The sequence below is a fragment of the Coregonus clupeaformis genome, chromosome 26 (genome assembly GCF_020615455.1).
Source record: "Coregonus clupeaformis isolate EN_2021a chromosome 26, ASM2061545v1, whole genome shotgun sequence".
NCBI classification, from domain to species: domain Eukaryota; kingdom Metazoa; phylum Chordata; class Actinopteri; order Salmoniformes; family Salmonidae; genus Coregonus; species Coregonus clupeaformis.
This window is the reverse complement of record NC_059217.1, coordinates 607,569-624,832: the sequence shown is the minus strand read 5'-3', so window position 1 is coordinate 624,832 and position 17,264 is coordinate 607,569. Positions and strand designations below refer to the sequence as shown.

Sequence of the window (17,264 nt, the reverse complement as noted above, 5' to 3'; positions counted from 1 at the left end):
AGGGAGCAGGCGCCATGGATCACGTGATTAGGGACAAGAAATATGAGTTTCTTTGCTCTCCGGAGCAGGGCGCCTTTGAAAGGAATGACAACGGGATGGCATTAATTATTGAGGAGGATCAGTTGAAATTGAAGATTCCCGGTGTAGTGATGATGCATGCCGTTTGGTGAGATGTAGACCCTGTGGAGAGCGTGGGGAAATGGAGAAGACATTGTCTGTCCTGCTGAGTTTGATGTAGAGTCTTTGCCCGACAAGTTCAAGTTAGGAAGTGTCCTGAAAATACTATGCCGTTTTAGGTGTCAAGTTTATGGGCATGTTGCAGTCAAGTGTAGGAGGTAGATTTAATGTGTGTATGCACCTAAAAGTTTGATGTGACCCGCCAACCAAATCCTAAAGAAGAAAAAGAAGAAGAAGAAGAAGAAGAAGAAGAAGAAGAACCTTGTACACTGTCAGTTCTGCAGTTTTGTTAAGGGCTGACATGTGATGTGTATGGGACACTTTCCTACCAGACCATCAGGTCAGTGAGTGTGATGGATCAGCTACAGTCAGTTACTTTGAATTTTACAATGACTAACTTGTATGTATACTGAACAAAAATATAAACACAACATGTAAAGTGTTGGTCCCATGTTTCATGAGCTGAAATAAAAGAACCCATAAATGTTCCATACTCACAAAAAAATGATTTCTCTCAAATTGTGTGCACAAATTTCTTTACATCCCTGTTAGTGAGTATTTCTCCGTTGCCAAGATAATCCATCCACCTGACAGGTGTGTCATATCAAGAAGCTGATTAAACAGCATGATCATTACACAGGTGCACCTTGTGCTGGGGACAATAAAAGGCCACTCTAAAATGTGCAGTTTTGTCACACAACACAATGCCATAGATGTCTCAAGTTTTGAGGGAGCATGCAATTGGCATGCTGACTGCAGGAATGTCCACCAGAACTGTTGTCAGAGAATCTAATGTTAATTTCTCTACCATAAGCCGCCTCTAACGTCGTTTTAGAGAATTTGGCAGTAACCTGCCTCAAAACCGCAGACCACGTGTAACCATGCCAGCCCAGGACCTCCACATCCGGCTTCTTCACCTGCGGGATCATCTGAGACCAGCCACGCAGACAGCTGATGAAACTGTGGGTTGCACATCCTTCTCAGGGAAGCGCAGCTGCGTGCTCGTTGTCCTCACCAGGGTCTTAACCTGACTGCAGTGCGGGGTCGTAACGGTTTGCTGATGTCAACATTGTGAACAGAGTGTCCCATGGTGGCAGTGGGATTATGGTATGGGCAGGCATAAGCTACAGACAATGAACACAATTGCATTTTATTGATCGCAATTTCAATGCACAGAGATACCGTGACGTGATCCTGAGGCCCATTGTCGTGCCATTCATCTGCCGCCATCACCTCATGTTTCAGCATGATAATGCACAGACCCATTGCGCAAGGATCTGTACACAATTCCTAGAAGCAGAAAATGTCCCAGTTCTTACATGGCCTGCTTACTCACCAGACATGTCACCCATTGAGCATGTTTTGGAGGCTCTGGATCGACGTTTATGACAGTGTTCCAGTTCCCGCCAATATCCAGCAACTTTGCACAGCTATTGAAGAGGAGTGGGACATTCCACAGGCCACAATTAACAGCCTGATCAACTCTATGCGAAGGTTTGGTTTTGCAGGTGGTGACCGCAGACCACTTCTCAGTTCCTATGCTTCCTGGCTGATGTTTTGGTCACTTTTGAATGCTGGCTGTGCTTTCACTCTAATGGTAGCATGAGACGGAGTCTACAACCCACACAAGTGGCTCAGGTAGTGCAGCTCATCCAGGATGGCACATCAATGCGAGCTGTGGCAAGAAGGTTTGCTGTGTCTGTCAGCGTAGTGTCCAGAGCATGGAGGCGCTACCAGGAGACAGGCCAGTACATCAGGAGACGTGGATGAGGCCGTAGGAGGGCAACAACCCAGCAGCAGGACCGCTACCTCCGCCTTTGTGCAAGGAGGAGCAGGAGGAGCACTGCCAGAGCCCTGCAAAATGACCTCCAGCAGGCCACAAATGTGCATGTGTCTGCTCAAACGGTCAGAAACAGACTCCATGAGGGTGGTATGAGGGCCCGACGTCCACATGTGGGGGTTGTGCTTACAGCCCAACACCGTGCAGGACGTTTGGCATTTGCCAGAGAACACCAAGATTGGCAAATTCGCCACTGGCGCCCTGTGCTCTTCACAGATGAAAGCAGGTTCACACTGAGCACATGTGACAGACGTGACAGAGTCTGGAGACGCCGTGGAGAATGTTCTGCTGCCTGCAACATCCTCCAGCATGACCGGTTTGGCAGTGGGTCAGTCATGGTGTGGGGTGGCATTTCTTTGGGGGGCCGCACAGCCCTCCATGTGCTCGCCAGAGGTAGCCTGACTGCCATTAGGTACCGAGATGAGATCCTCAGACCCCTTGTGAGACCATATGCTGGGTGCGGTTGGCCCTGGGTTCCTCCTAATGCAAGACAATGCTAGACCTCATGTGGCTGGAGTGTGTCAGCAGTTCCTGCAAGAGGAAGGCATTGATGCTATGGACTGGCCCACCCGTTCCCCAGACCTGAATCCAATTGAGCACATCTGGGACATCATGTCTCGCTCCATCCACCAACGCCACGTTGCACCACAGACTGTCCAGGAGTTGGCGGATGCTTTAGTCCAGGTCTGGGAGGAGATCCCTCAGGAGACCATCCACCACCTCATCAGGAGCATGCCCAGGCGTTGTAGGGAGGTCATACAGGCACGTGGAGGCCACACACACTACTGAGCCTCATTTTGACTTGTTTTAAGGACATTACATCAAAGTTGGATCAGCCTGTAGTGTGGTTTTCCACTTTAATTTTGAGGGTGACTCCAAATCCAGACCTCCATGGGTTGATACATTTGATTTCCATTGATAATTTTTGTGTGATTTTGTTGTCAGCACATTCAACTGTGTAAAGAAAAAAGTATTTAATAAGATTATTTCATTCATTCAGATCTAGGATGTGTTATTTTAGTGTTCCATTTATTTTTTTGAGCAGTGTATTAACTGTAACTCAGTAAAATATTTGAAAAATCTGCATGTTGCGTTTATATTTTTGTTCAGTGTAGTTGACAGTAAGTTCTTGAAAATTAAACATTAACTTCCTGTGAACCAACTTCCATTAAGCTACTGGAAAATGCACAGTAGGTCATTATTATAATTACTAGTGGGAAACAAGTCTATCATCCCTGAGCTTCGATTTCTCCCACATGCTGACCTCAGCATTTTTGTTAATTAAATGTAATAACAAAACATTATTTATAAAAGCAATTTATTAAAAAGCAATTCATTAATATGTTTTTTTAACTAGTTTATGGTTGCACAGCTTGTTGTCCATTAGCCAATTCTGTGTTTCCCAAAGATTTCAAAGCACGTGAATGCATCCAACTGGTATTTATGACTTCATAACTGGTCAATTCTCACCTCCCACATGGTTATGAACGCAGCTTTATATGTAATATATTGGGTAGGAACATTTACCAACATACTAGATTATCCACACATGTACCCTAAAATGTACCGACCAGTACCATGTGAGTTCATATGTGTACCTCTGAAGGTACCTTATGTGTACCTTTTACCTTTTTGTACACCAGAGAACAACACTGTACCATAACCGTGCTCATATTTTTAGAGTGTGTGGATGTTCTTGGTAACAAATAACCATCTGGTGGCACTGCTGAGACATTAACCCTTTGACATGTACGAACACACAGGTGTGATCATTCTACAGTGGTCGCTGCAGCATACGCTCAAACCGGTGTGTTAAGAACACTTATTTAGAACGTCCAGTTACGATTGATGCAACAGTCAGCATTTGAGCTGGCCACACTGTTTTTTCACAGAAACATTTAGCACAAACACAGTGTTTACAATGTTATGTCCTCAATGTGAGCAGTTTATTTTTGGATGCAATGTTTAGACATTCACAGAAGTAGCGACAGCGTAACACAATTCTTATCCAAATCGGAAAATGTAGGCTACATTAGTCGTAGTGCTAACTGAGGAAAGAGTGACCCAACACAAGCGATCATATTTAGCTAACTCTCGGCTGACATAAACCATAAAATGAATTAGCTAATAGCAATTACTATTTACAAATCATCACATCACAGGTGACCTCACCAGTGATTGAAATAATTGAGTAAAACACTTTCAAAAAATGCTAAGTAATCCCACGATGGGTAGTTTGTGTGCACCGCCATGTTTGTTTTTTCGCGTCAACCAAAGATAAGAGGTTACAAGTTGAGTTGGGTCTGTTTGCAATAGGCATGTTTAAGGGGGTGTCATCTACCATAATTCCCTTCCATCATTCACTTCTGGGAGTTTATTTTAAAGACGAGTGAACCATTCCTTCACCTCGTTTTGTTATAACATCTTTGGTCTGACAGACGTTTACGTGACCATCAGATTATATTGTATGATGTCAACAAGCATGATGCCAAACATAGCTGGCAATTAGCTTAGCATTAGCTCATCAAAATCAGTACAACCTTCAAAAAAGTATTTTAAACACGTCATATGTGTCCATTACAATCTACGCAAGAATCGGAATGCATGATTTGTCATAGGTACTTGAAAATGTGAATAAAACAGAAAATACATTATAGTCCATACATACTGTACATACGGTGTGCTACAGTAGAAACGACAACACGATATACAGAAACTATATAATTATAACGTAATAAGGCACTTACTTTGATAGGAATGCACACATGTCCAAAGTTATTATTAGTAGTGAAGGCAATGTGGTCGACAGCCGGAAAATGTGCCCTGGAGGAAAACATTTGTAGAAGAGAGAAGTTTGTCCGGCACAGTACAGCCTCAAATTTGATTTTTCTCCTTTTTGTGATATCCACGTCTTGTCCCATTGCTGCAACTCCCCTACGGACTCGGGAGAGGCGAAGGTCGAGGGCCATGCATCCTCCGAAACACGACCCTGCCAAGCTGCACTGCTCGCTTAACCCAGAAGTTAGCCACACCAACATGATTGGCTGAGATAATGGGTCGGCTGGACATGCCGGGAGATGAGTTTGGATTGGTCTGCCATGTAGCATGCTTCTGTCTATAACGTTAGCCGTTCAGTATGTGTTGACAGTCCTTTCTACTGTGCCCTTTTTGAGAGATATAACGTTAGCTATCGAGAACTACAAAAGTTTTGCTACTTTTCTCACCAACATTGATGCCCTGAATTTAGGAGGCGCCATCAACAGATCAGTTGGAAAAAGTGATGGGCTACGGTCAGTGTGAACCGGAGTGACTTGACACAACGCTGGCCAAACAAGATGTAGCTACAAACAAAATGGAGTTAAATGGTTCCAGTCTGCCGTGAAGCATTCATCCATTTATACGGGTAAGAGACTAGCTACATTTTCAGATATAAGTTTCAAATTTAGTCATGTTTGTATTGGTAGTAATATGAGTTGGGATTATGCCGGTTCATTGTTTAGCTAGCTACCTAGCTAGCTACATGTCTAAACAAAAGACTCCACTTCGGCCTGATTATTACATGACCCATCAAATTAGCCAGGTGTGTCTGGGGGTGATTACGGCCATCTATTGTATTTCATGAACATGTCTAGACAATAGTGACCCATCCACTTAGCTAGATGTGGCTGAGGGGTGGTAATAGCATTTTCTTCACATGACCCATCAATTTAGACAAGTGTGTCGGGTAAGCATCTAATAATGATAAAATATTTGTATCTGGACACTTTCAGTTTTTGACATTGCTACTATGCAAATAACCACTTCACTGTACCGTTAACACCTTCTATATCCTGTGCATGTGACAAATAAACTTAGATTTTATTTGATATAGCGTGTGTTTACCACATGAGAATCCTTAAAGAGATGGGTGGGGCTAAGGCTTAAGAGGGTGTGAACGATGCTGAATGGGTGTAGACAAAGAAGAGCTCTCCAGTAGGTGTACCAAAACGTTCAAGGGCCATTTTCTCAAAAGTGGGGTTACAAGTTTAGCAACTTTCAAAGCAGAATTACTTTCCCATTGTTCCTCAACTGCAGTGTATAATATACAATTTTCTTACTCTTAGTCTCTACTTTTATCCAATGTAAAAAAACACCATTTGCGGTCGATCACGTGTTGAACCATATATTTTCACGTGGAAAATCACATGATTTCACATATTTTGAAACCATGTGAAAACGTTTTTTGGAACACTTAACATTTCATGTGAAAACTTGTTTTTGGAATACTTCACATGACATTTCACATGTGAACAAGTGTTTTTGAAACACTTCACACGTGATCACATGTTTTTAAATGTGCAATTCCATGTGTTATCGCTGTTCAGCTAAAGTAAGACCCCACCTGGGATTTGAACTAACAACCTCTGGATTTGAGGTACCCTGTATGTGTGAGGGTGTGTGTGCAGGCATGTGTTTGTGTGTATATAATAATACCTCCCTGTCAGCGGGGAGCAGTGTGTGAGAGTGAAATGTGCTGTTTTCTCCACAGCTGAGATAATAAGCCGTTGGGAGTCTCACTGAGGGGCCTGAGGAGAACATTATAGCATTATAACCCACCATCATGTCAAACACCAATAAACTTGCCAGTCATTTTGTGTGGGTGTGTGCCTGCCTGCGTGTGTGTGAACAAACACGCATGTCACACACCAATAAACTTGCTAAATTCACCTTCCTGAGCTTCAGAGAAAGATTGGTATTCCAGAGGTAGAGCCAAGATTAGGTTGTCTGGATAACCCCAGTGGTTCTGAGGGGATTTCTAATGGTGATGTATTTTGTTCCGAATACAATTGCTGGGTGGACATCCAGAACACCTTATTTCTCAAAAACCACAAACTTTTATGGAAAGATGGCTTCTCAATCTGTTGGGAAATAGTTATTCCTTAGTTTAATTAGATAGATAGCCAGACAGAGTTACAGGCAGATAAACAAAGACAGAGAGCAAAACTAGATGGAGAGTTAGGAACAAGCAGAGACTTAGAGAGAGACTATAGTTGGAGATAATTAACTTAAACATTCTCAATCGTTGATTTCTCCTGGCTGTTGTTGTTTAATTAGCTGATGTTGTTGGAGATGAGTCCTTAATGGAACACCCGCCTCTTATTCAACACACACACACACACACACACACACACACACGCCTCTCTCTCATTAAATACCAAAGGCACAAGAGGGGATGAGAGTCAATAATTAGCTTGTTAGCCAGAGATGAGCTGCATCCCAAATGCACCCTATTCCCTACACAGCACAATCAATGGTGTACATTTAACTCTGAAAGTATCAAATGTACACTATTGTCAGTGAACTTATGATTCCCACAGTAGTGATGTTAAAATAACACTTGAAAGTGTTAAAGATTTAACTCTGTTGCAGTGTTCCCAATTTTACTCTTAAATGTTCAAAGGAGCTCTATTGTGGTGTTTGCATAGCTCTACTCTAGAGTAATATGCAACACCTACCGTGTAAAATATAACACTTGATATAGAGTAAACTGGACTCACTTTGCTTAGTGCTGACTTGGTTACACTTCCTTAGTGTAAGAAATTAACACCTGTAGTTTTACAGCAAATCATTTTTGAGTGTTGTTTTAACAATGTATGGCATAAAATCTCATTCGCATTTTTCATAGGTTGCCTTTTCATGGTTGTTAAATTCTTTACTTTTAAAGGCCTGTGTCTTTCACCAAGTGAGTTCTTGGGCGAATGTTACCATGAAAATTAAACTATGACAATACATTACATATATCAAAGCCTTAAAGGCCTAGTTTTAACTTAACACAGTGGTGTTAGTAAACTCCTGGTGTACAGGCCACATCAGTCCTGCAAGTCACGTTATGCTGTGTTGCAAAGTGATGTGTAATTCCTATTGGAATCCAGCCAGAGTTAGGATTCAATATACATTTTTATTCACCAGCAACCTGCATTCAGAATAACTGCCAGGATTAGGATATTTCATAAAAATAAAACACTACCTAAACCATTTAAACTGGAACAACCATTTTAGTAACGGGTGCAATAAATCTACCTAACTGATTGCATTAGTTTAGAAAAATGTATGTTATTCATCTTTGTGTAGCATAAGATTAATCAGTCAAAAACACAGATATTAAAAACAATCCAAAAAAAATCTCTACCTGCAGAAGAGCATGCTGGGAAATATGATAATGATGGGGTGTGGTTTTGATGGGAATGTTTTACTCTCCACAGTGTAAAACTTTGGTTATTAACACCAACACTGGGTAAATGTTAATTTCACTATTACAGAGTTCATTTAACTCCTGATTCAACACTAAAAATGTTACACTAAAAAATTAACACTGGCCAATTTGCTGTGCATACAGCATATTCTTCAGTGTTAAAACAATAACAAATAAACACTGAAAGCGTTGAGTCTGTGGAACCATATAGAAACCGGAACAGTGTTAAATTAACACACTGCTAAGTGTAAAGCCTTATTAAAATATTTCCCAGAGTGGCTTGTCTTTCAAGTAAATTGTAACATTACCACCGATGACTCTATTTGTTAGTGACAGAGACATGGATGTTGCATTCATCCATTTTCAGTCCTATTGACTTCACAAAGTGAGATCATAAGTGAATATGTCTCATAGTTTAGTCTTCCTAACCATGGCAGTCATTCTGAATACAGGTTGCAGATGAAAAAACATTCCAAAAGTTGGATATCCCCACACAGGCTGGATTCCAACATTCCAGTTCATACCTCAGGCCACAACAGGCCTGCAAGTAGGGTGGCACATTTCAGGTGACTTTACCAGAATTCTCAGGTTTTCCAAAGGATTTTGGATTTACCTGCTTCCGTTTCAAGGAATTTTCCACCCAGATTTTCTGGAAAACCGGGATTTTGAAAACATTACCAGAATTTTGCAACCCTACCTGCAAGTCACATTATGCTGGCTTGCAAAGTGATGTGTAATTCAATTCCTATTGGAATCCAGCCAGTAAATAATAACTGGCAGCTTCAGTAAATAGTACCCGCAAAATACCGGTCTCAATGCCAACAGTGAAGAGGCAACTCCGGGATGCTGACCTTCTAGGCAGAGTTACAAAGAAAAAGCCATATCTCAGACTGCCCATCTTAATCTTTTATTTTTATTGGCCAGTCTGAGATATGGCTTTTTATTTGCAATTCTGCCTAGAAGGTCAGCATCCCGGAGTCGCCTCTTCACTGTTGACGTTGAGACTGGTGTTTTGTGGGTACTATTTAATGAAGCTGCCAGTTGAGGACCTGTGAGGCGCCTGTTTCTCAAACTAGACACTAATGTATTTATCCTCTTGCTCAGTTGTGCACCGGGGCCTCCCACTCCTCTTTGTACTGACATTTTGAAATATATTTATTGTTTTGTGTTTTTCAGTAGGATCCAAAGGTTGCCTCCCACAGGAGGGAGAACCAGAATATAATCAGATGCGCAGGAAATTGCCATTGTTGACATGGTAATTTGCCACAATGCAATAAAACTGCGGGAAATTCGGGACAGAGTGCTGGCAGACAATATCACTTTTCGGATTGTGAATATGGTCAGCACAACGACAATTACCAGAGTCCTAGAGAAACATAAAATAAGGATGAAGCAGTTGTACACTGTACCCTTTGAGAGAAACTGTGAATGTGTGAAAGAACTTCGGTATCAATATGTCCAGGTAAGATGTCTGTTCAATAACCAAACAGGGTACATACACAGCTATGCATAATGTAAAGTACTGTAAAACTGTGGATTTACTGTATTTTAGAGAGTAATGGAGATGTAAGCCAGGGAAACTGCACATACATTCATCTTTGTGGATGAAGCTGGATTCAACCTGGCAAAAACACGCCGCAGGGGAAAAAATGTGATTGGACAGAGAGCAACCGTGGATGTCCCAGGCCAGAGAGGAGCTAACATCACAATGTGTGCAGCACTGTCCAATGATGGTTTGCTGTTTCACAAACCACTCATTGGCCCCTACAATACAGAGAGGCTCATTTCTTTTCTGGATGACCTGCATAATCGACTTGTGCCAGCGGAGGAGAGAGGGGCAAGAAACTCCCCTACCTTTTTCTCTGCGTGGAGGTGGAGGTGGAAGGTTGACCAGATGTCCTTACTGGATGCCATGAATGCGGGGTGTGGAGACACTTCTCCTGAAGACTGCCAGGGTTGGATTAGACATTCCAGAAGATAATTTCCAAGATGCATCGCGAGAGAAGAAATAAGATGTGATTTTAATGAGAATTTGCGGCCAAATGCAGGAGAGGTGGATAACTAGAACCCTCACAGTACTGTACAGTATGAGTGATTATACTATACATGTTGTTGATGTTTTTTAATTTTGTATTATTATTGCAGCCCTGGAATTTCAGGAATTTGTTTTTTGTTTCAACTTAATTTTTCACAAGTAAATTACTATATGCAAATATATAGAAGAAATAAAGGCTATTGACGCAAATTGCTGCATTTCTGAATCATTCTTGTTACATATACTTTAGTACAGTCAATAAAGTGAAAAGATGTTATTCTTATTCTATAATGAAATACTGATTTATGTGAGAAAATCATTCAAACCTCAAAGAGAAAAGTTCATCATTTGTTGGTGTTTTTTAGGTCAGTGTGTTTTGAGTGATGATGTATGCTTTCTGAGTGAGAATTGTTGCCAGTGTTATGGTCGAACAAGCTTATTTTGAGACGTATGAAGTGTTTTGGTGGTTTTAGTGAGTTTTGGAGGTGAAAGTAACTGTTTGGCCAAGATGCATGTTGGTAATGCAGAGAGTTTTGAAAAAGTGGGTACTTTAAGTAAGTGACGTTAGACTGATAGGTCCTTGTCTAAACAGAAACAAAGAAAATATACATTATCTTGATACCAGTGTAGACTTCATGTCTCTTGCTGACGAGAAATAAAAAAGAGAGAGGGAAATGAAAAACATTTTGAGTTCAGATTTAAAACTCAGTGTGTGTGCTTGTGTGCGTATGTGCATGTGTGTGAGTGTGAGCACGAGCGTGTGTGCGAGTGTGTCTGTGTAGCATAGGTAAATAAGTAGGAAACCGTCTCATCTCAGTGAGAGTTCAAAGGGTCTCTCTTCTCTTCCTCTCTGTATCTGTATTGATCTCTGTGTTCTCCTGGGGCTCCATTACTGAGAGATAAGTGGTTGTTCCCTGCTCCTACAGCTGCTGCTCCTGTTCCTCGATCTCCTCTACCTAGCTCAGTGTTAGTGGGGAGAGGAAGTTGTTTGTTTAGATCATCTTGTGTGTGGGTGTGTGTGTGTTAGGCGGGGGATGGAGATATTGAAACAACACCATCTCCCTTTGTAATTACAGAACTTTCAGGAACTAGAATAAGTCTCATCTGAGCGTCAGAGGAAGAGAGAGAGAGAGGGATGGAAAATGAAAGAGGCTGTCTCAGTGGCATGGCTTATTGGAGGCATGGCTTTCAGATAGTTCTTCTTGGCCACATGTTAGAGTAAATGTCATTCCTGTTCATCATGTTAAGTTTGTACACTGCAAATTTATAATTTTCTTGAATATTTACGCGTATTACATATTCTAATATAATATTAATAATATGACTTAATGGAGATTTGTTTTCTCCATTATGCACAAGCCTGCGCCGAGGAGTCCCTGGAATTGTGTCCCCCTCTCTCCCTCTATCTCTTTTCTTTGGACGAATTAGGGAACAGTGCTAGTAACTGTGGCTTGACTGCGGCTGGCGCTGTTCCCCTAGTCCAGCGGACTAGGCTAGTACCAGAAGGACTGGGGAAGAAGGAAAGTTAACCATGGCTTGACCGTGGCCCGACCTGACTCCCCAGTCCACGGACAACCCCAGACCCCCAGCATCCAGATGGCTGATGCTAATCCCCAACGAGGAGGCTGCCGAGGATGGAGCCACCAATCGACATGGAGCAGCAAGAACGTCAACAACAACTGCCAGACCAGAAACCATGATCCGTCTGGAATTCAGCAAGGCAGTTCTCCAGAGCGGTATGGGCTGTGTGCCGTCTGACCTAAACTGCCTGGTGAAACCCCCAGGGCTACAGGAATCATTTGAAGCCAGTTTCAAGACCCCCCAGAAACTAGAACAGTTTTGGTTAAAGTACAGAAACTGCTAAGATTTAGCCCCGTTTAACAGATAGTTACAGTACAGCTTCACAATGAATCCATTCAGGACATTTTATTCACAGTGAGCCTGGGAGGAGAATGCAGAACCCTGCATTACCTCAACACCAGGTAAGGAAGGGAAAGGGAGAGGTAATTGGAACAGAGGGCGAGAGAGGACATGGAATCTCAATTAATCTTTCCTCGATTCCTTTGCATCATATATCCTCGCCTCCTTTTCAACTGCATCAGAGTATGTACGTTGAGAGCAGTAATACTGACATGAAAATGGTCATATTTGGCTGCCAAAATTGCTCCCACCATCATGAAATGTAATGTTGTTCATTATCTTTCTTTCCCCATCACCCCTGAAACTAATCAGTGGGGGAAGCTGTGCTCTTCTAACCTGCACTATACATTTCAACACACGATTTCAATAATTATACACAATTCACATCTGGTTTTATTCAATTGATATTAAATAAATCTCTATTAGTTTCAATGTTATTAAACTAAAGTGGAAAGACTGCCATTCATTAAACTGGTGCTTATTTTGTCTCCCGCAGGTTACGGGGGGGACTGGGAGAAGGGGGCACCTAAGGGGATTCTACTCAGACAAGCCCCATCCGGGATTCTGTGGCCCATTCTCCATGACTGTGGAAGGCTTCTTCGATTGACAATCTCTCTTTCTCTCTCTCTCACACTACCATAATTCCATGGATAACTAGTGCAGGATATGAGTGGTTGTAATGGATGAAAAGCTGTATGGGGATGTGGACTATTTGTTATAAGGTTAAGATTAATTCAAAGAAGGGGTCAGCAACCCAATCCTGATTGTGGTAGTTTTTTTGAACTTCTAACACTGCTCTGCAGAGATGATCAAAACATCCACCCAGAGAACCAACAGCATGTGCGTGCTGTTCGGGAGCAGGTTCAGTCAGAGCAGGAAACCCCCGCCGAGCCCAGGCTGCAGTACTACACTGACATGTCCTTGACAGGCTGCACTGCCGGTAGAAACCAACTGGGGCCACCTCTTCTGTGGTTCGTGTATATTTGCGTATTGGAGATGTGGGACCTGGCTTGGTGCTATTAACTGTCCCATCTGTAGACAAATGGTGACATTACTTTTCCTGCTCTTCTATGACCACATCTCATTGCAGCAGGTCCAGCATGGGCAGGCTGAGCCGATGCTCATCTTGCAGAATCTCAACAATTACAACCGCAGGTTCTCAGGCCAGCCCAGATCTCTCATGGATCGCCTGCGGGACATCCCCACATTGCTGCGCCACGCCTTCAGGGAGACTTCCTGATTTGGCCTAGTTTTTCAACAATGCTCACTAAGAAATGCTAGCAGCCATGAATGAAGGCAAAAGACAGTTATCTTGGGGGTGTGGTTTGATGTGGGTGTTTCTTGGGTGTGTCATTCAATCACAACAAACAAGTGCAGTAGTGAGTACAGCGAGGTAAGCTAAGCTAGCTTTGCTATGGAGAGAACAATGTTTTGAAGTGGAGGGTGGTCAGCTAATTCAGTTCTACAGTATATGTAGGCTAAAGCCTGCGCTGACCTTGTGTTTAGCCAAGCTAGGCAACAAGCTCACACAGTCTCACTGCATAATTAGATGTTCATCCACATTCTCCAAACCTCAAAGTGTTTTTGTTATTCCTGCTGCTCTGTATCATTCCATTTCTCCAAATGTAGAAGTTAAGGATTAAGTTTAAGCACTCATTCCGAATGGTTAAAGTAAGGGTTAAGGTTTGGAACAGGGTTAAACCCCCCAAGAAAACAGTGTCCACAACTGGGAATTAACATGGGACTCAGAGTCATGGCATTACGCCCATTCACAACACTCTAGCAAAACCCAAGCCTACTTGATGGTATTAGCACTCACTGTTGCCCCTAGTAGCCGGTTTTGAAAGAATATCCCGACATCCTCAGGACATGGATAGACATCCAATTTATTCTCATACTGAGTAGCCTACAGAGTAATATGAGAGAATGGAATTGCTGAACTTATGTAGATATTCTGAACAAAGTGTTTTGATAACTTTCAAGTGTAACAGTTCCATGTAGAATAAACCATCCTTCACATAATATTGTAGAAGCAGTGTTCTGCTAATATAACAATGTGTAAATATGACACTTCGTCTTCCATCTTCTATTGTCATTCACAGCCGATACAGATACAGTACGTATCAACATCTGGTGGTGCTGGGACTACCTTGCCAAACATGTCAGCTGTCGTATCTTCCTGTGTGGTGTCCCATATCCCCCCGATAGTAACATTCGATTAAAGAATAGCAAAAGACGATAAGACCTCCCATCTCCACAGAGGAACTCTGGAGCTCTGTCAGAGTGACCATTGGGTTCTTCTTAGAAGCACCTTGGTCAGGGAAGTGACCAAGAACCCAATGGTCACTCTGACAGAGCTCCAGAGTTCCTCTGTGGAGATGGGAGAATCTTCCAGAAGGACAACCATCTCTGCAGCACTCCACCAATCAGGCCTTTATGGTAGAGTGGCCAGACAGAAGCCATTCATCAGTGAAAGGCACATGACAGCCCGCTTGGAGTTTGTCAAAAGGCACCTAAAGACTCTCAGACCATGAGAAACAACATTCTCTGGTCTGATGAAACCAAGATTGACCTCTTTGGCCTGAATGCCAAGCGTCACATCTGGAGGAAACCTGGCACCATCCCTATGGTGAAGCATGGTGGTGGTAGCATCATGCTGTGGGGATGTATTTCAATGGCAGGGACTGGGAGACTAGTCAGGATCGAGAGAAAGATGAACGGCACAAAGTACAGAGAGATCCTTGATGAAAACCTGCTCCAGAGCTCTCAGGACCTCAGACTGGGGGCGAAGGTTCACCTTCCAACGGGACAACGACCCTAAGCACACAGCCAAGACAACGCAGGAGTGGCTTCGGGACAAGTCTCTGAATGTCCTTGAGTGGCCCAGCCAGAGCCCGGACTTGAACCCGATCTAACATCTCTGGAGAGACCTGAAAATAGCTGTGCATCGACGCTCCCCATCCAACCTGACAGAGCTTGAGAGGATCTGCAGAGAAGAATGGGAGACACTCCCCAAATACAGGTGTGCCAAGCTTGTAGCATCATACCCAAGAAGACAAGGGGCTGTAATCGCTACCAAAGGTTTTTCAACAAAGTACTGAGTAAAGGGTCTGAATATTTATGTAAATGTGATCATTTCTAAAAACCTATTTTTTTGCTTTGTCATTATGAGGTATTGTGTGTAGATTGATGAGGGAAAAAACAATTTAATCAATTTTTGAATAAGGCTGTAACGTCACAAAATGTGGAAAAAGTCACGGGGTCTGAATACTTCCCGAATGTACTTTATATATTATACCTACAGGGGTCCTAAAATTCAAAATCAGATGGCTAATTGATACATTTTATGACCATCTTAAAACAATTCCATATGTTAGCTTAGTAGATATTGCAATCTAAGGGCTTAGACCTACAGGGGCTTAAGCAATGGTAAGACACCAGGTCCAGAGATTTACGTAACATTTTGGGAACACCTCAAAGTCAGTCTGGGGGCGGTTTACAGTAGCATGTACAGGAAGGGCAGGTTAGCTCCTTCAATGAGGGAGAATGCAATCACTCTCCCGTACAAGGGAAAGGGAGAAGCTACTGAGCTCAAGAACTGGAGCCCCATCAGTCTCTTGGGCTCAGACTACAAGATACTAGCAAAAGCAGTCATGACTAGGATGCAAAGGTTGCTCCCGCAGGCCGTTAGGTCCGACCAAACTTGTGGTGCTCTGGGGAGGTCGGCTCTAGACAACCTATCCAACATCAGGGACATGTTTGCTCACTCTGTCGAATGGTCACAGCCATTCTGTCTATTCAAACTTGACCAGGAAAAAGCCTTTGACAGAGTAAGCATGCTTAGGGTAATGGCCAGAATGAACTTTGCTTTCGGTCTCCGAAACTGAGTATCCATCATCTACCAACACAACACCAGTAGAGTCTTGATCAACGGCACCCCCTCCAATCCCATACCCATCCACTCTGGATTAAAACAGGGCTGCCCACTATTAGCCCTGCTTTACACCATCACAATGAAACCACTCCTTGCATCACAGGCATACATGAATGATGTCACGATAGTCACAACAGAACCACAGTCTATCCCCCATGTCATCCAGTCCATCGACTCGTTCTGTAAAGCCACAGGCGCAACAGTGAATGAGACCAAGAGCAAGGTTTACGTAAAATTAAACTGGCGAGCCGACCGGGTCTTGTGTAGCAAGGTGTCTTCCCCAGCTCTTTCCCAATCAAGAGCACTGTTAATATTCTGGGCATCTGTTTTAGCAGGACCAACCCCAGAGACCAAAGCTGGAAAAAAATCTGTAGTTGGCAAGGGTAATCACTCTCGGTGACTGAGAAGGGATTTGGGATCAAAGCCATCCTTTACCCAATCCTGGCCTACATAGGTAAGGTTTTCCCGCCATGCACACATAAAGCCAGACACATCAATCAGGTCATTTTCCGCTCTGGGGCAGCAGCCAGGAACGGGTTAAAAGACTGACTATATGGAAGACACTAGACAAGTGGGCTAAGGGGATCCCTAACATCCCACTCTTGGTAGTAGTGCAGGGCCTTAGCTGTGCCATCTCCAGAATAAATAGAACTACAAAATACCCTAAAGACCAATGTATCAAAATAAAATATAAGATACAGTATATATATTACATGGGACTCAGAATGACTGTTCGGGACCTTACATTTTTTAAATACAATTCAACAATGAAGCACTGTATTTTACTATATTTACTGCAGCATACTGTAAATGATGGTGCATTGTGGAGAAATAGTCAGAGATATATCATAAAATATCTTGATTTATTTTATATTATTTTGAAGACCAATGTATCCTTAACTACAACAATATTTTCTGTGATATATATTTTTTTATTAACCTTGGTTGAATGTACTGACTGTAAGTTGCTAAAAGCAAGAGTGCCCGCTAAATGACCAAAATGTAAATGTAAAAATTAAAACTTGCAAAGAACACTAGGTAATATGTCGCTGCATGGGTCATTCCAGTAATATACTGTAAATTAGATTACAGTAAAAAATGTGGTACTTTAAAATCTATTTTCGTA

General features: G+C 42.5%; 1 pseudogene; it reads left to right on the top strand.

The window, feature by feature from the left end:
- Nucleotides 1-12,883: 12,883 nt before the first annotated feature.
- On the top strand, nucleotides 12,884-13,444 carry LOC121540042 (annotated as a pseudogene).
- Nucleotides 13,445-17,264: the final 3,820 nt, after the last annotated feature.